At 43.1% G+C, this 3,752-nt stretch overlaps 1 non-coding gene across 1 annotated transcript; it reads left to right on the plus strand.

Moving 5' to 3' along the window:
- The first annotated feature begins 536 nt into the window (after positions 1 to 536).
- Positions 537 to 643, plus strand: LOC112088633. Its single transcript, XR_002900579.1, has one exon. It is a non-coding gene; the product is annotated as a small nucleolar RNA R71 (small nucleolar RNA).
- The last annotated feature ends 3,109 nt before the right edge of the window (positions 644 to 3,752 follow it).

Here is a 3,752-nt window from a genome sequence, read left to right on the forward strand (position 1 = left end):
TAAATTGATTCTTGGGTTGGAAAGACCCTTGAAAGTTGTTATTGGGAACAAAGTTCTTTGGAGCTTGAGAATTGGGATAGACCTGGTCTTGTGGGTTAGCTACATTGGGGTTCCTGTAGGAGAGGTTCTGATTTGCATTGCCATACTGATATCTCTGGAACCTCTGATTCCCAATGTAGTTAAGCTCTTCCTGAGTTAGACCATCTTCACTTATGTTCTCAAAGATTTGAGAAGGTTCCTCATACTCACCAACAAAATGCATTGGCTTCTGAGTTGTGAATTTCGATTTGTCCAATTCACTCCTCAACTCCTTAACTTCTCTACTGAGCCTCTGTTCTGAACTTGAACCTTCAGATCTATTTGATTTGTTATAGTCTTCTCCATAAGTGTCATTGCTCATTGCTAAGTTCTCCACTAGCTCTAAGGCAGCGTGAATCTCCTTACCCAGAAAGTTCCCATTGGAAGCAGTATCCAGCTGGTTTCTAATATTGGGGAGGGCTCCTCTATAAAATGTGCTGAGAAGAGAAGCCTCACTAAACCCATGGTGTGGGCATTGGTTTGTGTAGCTCCTGAATCTCTCATATGCTTCACCAAAACTCTCATTGCTGTGCTGAGTGAAGCTAAAGATTTGGTTTCTCAGTTTTGCAGTTCTGGAGGTTGAGAAGAACTTAGATAGGAAGGCTTGCTTGCATTGCTCCCAGGTTTGAATGGAGCCTCTTGGAAGATTCTTCTCCCATTGGTGAGCTTTGTCACCAAGACTGAAGGAGAATAATCTTAGCTTGAAACTGTCTTCAGAAACCCCATTTATCTTTGTCAAGTCACACACTTTATCAAATTGATCCAAGTGTTCCAAGGGATCTTCCATTGCTAATCCATGGAACTTTGAGTTCTGGACCATATTCAACAAGGATGCCTTCACTTCAAAGTTGTTGTTTTGCACAGGTGGTGCCTGAATTCCAGCTCCATACTGATGAGCATTTGTCCAGTCATTCTCTCCAACATAGACCTGTGGTTGCTCATATCTCCTTTGATGGTGTTGGAAGGGTTGATGTTGGTGGTGCACTTGTTATCTTTGCTGTGCATTGGCCTGATGCCTCTGCTGATGAGCTGGAGCTTGTCCCTGGTGGACATAAGCTTGCTGTTGATGCACCTGTTCCTGATGAACATTACCTTGATGTAACCTTTGACCAACTTCATTACCCTGAGCCTGTTGCTCCTGAACTGGTTGTTCTATATCCACCACATGCTCTCTTTGGTCGTCCATTTCAGCCTGATCAATCTGTCTTCCACGTCTGTCCCTTCTCCTCCTTGGTACCAAAAGATTAATGTTGTCGTTGAGAGGGAAAGGTGGACCACAGCTTCTTGATCTGGACCTGGTGTTCATGCACCTGAAATCACAAACAGAACTTGAAAGTAATCAGTAAAAACAAAAAAAGAAAGCACTTGATCTCAAGAACAGATCAGAGCTTAATGCTAAACAATCCACAATTTGGCAACAGCGCCAATTGATAGACAAGACTTTTGAGGGTCTCAGGGCTATCAATCCCCTTGTCAATGTAGCACAAAGAGGTTATCAATCCAAGAATGTGGTGATAGACACTAAGCTATGCGATCAATTTCTCAATTCAAGTGAACAAGTGAGGTTTTGATTGATTAATGACAACTACAAACTTTAAAACAGGATTAATGACTAAAGAAAAACTAAACAATGACAAGTGATATGAATATGATATGATGGAGGCATGAGATTCTAGACATGATAGTTGGCTAGGGTGCTTTGGTGCTAAACAAGGAATGCTAATGACAATGATGAGACATGATTGAAATGATTAAGAACTCTAATCTAGATTAATCCTCTCATGAAGGTATTAACCCCTACACTAATCTACTTTCAAACCAAATCATAATTTGTGAAATATGAATCAGTGAGCATTAAGAAACAGTTCTAAAGGATCATTCAAGCAAATAGCAATACATCATCATGCAACAAATGCTTAAACCTCTAATACAGCTCTTTCAGGAATTTCATCAAACACTTTTGGTGCATGAAATTCTCAGAATCTAGATCTCAAGTGATGTGCAAGGATCTAGCCTCGAGAACAGCTGTTTAGAGAGATGAATCAATGAATCTAGCCCTAAGCACTCCTAATCTAACACTTTAGCACCCTAACCTACACATCTAGAACCTCATTAAGGTGACTACTCACTAATCATACTAATCTCTCTTAAACCTTTGCAAGTTGAGAAGATTGGCATGGTTAATGATGAGAAATAGAGATGGGGAAGATGGATAATGATAGATTTGGAGCTTTAAACACAAAGATCTCTCAAACTCTCTTGATTAAGAACTTAAAAATCGATATTTCTCTTCTTAAGTGGAGACTTTCACAAAAGAGGCAAGAGACAAAGGGAATAAAGCATAAGTCCATGGGAAAAAACCCTAAAAACTATTTATAGTCTTTAAAAACAAACCGGGTCAGCCCGGAACAAACCGTGTCCTGACCCGGCTTTAGTGGGTAAAGTGGAGAATGTGCGAGTTGGTCAAGAGTCTCCCAGGTCGCATGCCCAAGTCGCACAGGTGAAGAAACGGTCTTGTGAGCCTTAAGTCACTTAGTCTTAGCCGCACGCCCAAGTAGATGTGTTTTGCGAGTCTTTGTGCGGCTTAATCTTTTTCTTCTTCAACTCGCATGACCAAGGCGAAATCTGGGGAAAGTACATGTGCGACTTGGTCATTCCTTAGTCCCAAGCCGCATGCCCAAGTCGCACAACCAAGGAGAGGAGCTTGAACGAGATAAAACCTTGTAAACTCAGCTGCATGCCAATCCATATGTGAATTGCGAGTGTTGCTGCGGCTAAGTCTTCTCTGATCCTTAACTCGCACGACCATGTAGCAGGGGTCTTCAGGGATGTGTGTGGCTTGGTCTCCATTACTCCCAGGTCGCAGGCTCAAGTCGGTGTAGATTGCGAGTCATCGTGCGGTTTAGTTCCAAGCACGGCCAACTCGCTTGCCTAAGTCGCACGATTGTGGACTTAGCATTTTCCTTGCTCGGGAGCCTCAGACCTTATCCAGTGATAGCTTTACCCGCACTTCTCAACTCGTAGCTCAACTTCCAGGCATTCATCTTAAGCCTTGCGAGTTAACCAAGTCGCAAGACTATCTTGGAGCATTCAAGGCTCCTCGGACCACTTCATATTCAGGGAGGCATACCTTCCAGGATACTGGTCTGAATTGTGTGATTCCATGTTTCAGTGGACAGAGGACTCATATATCTTCAACTTTAGTGAAGGAAACTTCGGTGCTTGGGAAGTGGAATGTTCCTGGAGGGCTCATCTTCGCAGTGCATTGACACGATCAAAAAGAGGCTTCTACACGTGTGTCCATTCCGGAAACGTTATCTCCTTGCTCATAGCTCCGAATTGAATTATCTCAAACGTTCTAGAAAGAGGACTCAAATATATCGGATTCTGATGAAGGCCCCGTAAACTGAATCGGTCTGGAAGTGCACCGTCCTTCGCATTCTTCAGAGCTCATCGGGTCGGTCCAAAACGGCAGCGAAACAGGAGTTTCTTCCGATGAGCTTAACTCTCTGCCCACGCCTCGAAATCCTATGATTCCACTTGCTCTGGAACCATGATCTAATCTTCTCCAACTTTGATGAAGCACCCGACAGCTGAATCGGACCGGAAGAATCCCCGGACAGACGATTTTGGAAATGTGTCTGCACCCGGAAATTTTGGCGGAGAGATTCATT

This window comes from Eutrema salsugineum, unplaced genomic scaffold, assembly GCF_000478725.1.
Source record: "Eutrema salsugineum unplaced genomic scaffold, Eutsalg1_0 scaffold_14, whole genome shotgun sequence".
Taxonomy (NCBI): Eukaryota; Viridiplantae; Streptophyta; class Magnoliopsida; order Brassicales; family Brassicaceae; genus Eutrema; species Eutrema salsugineum.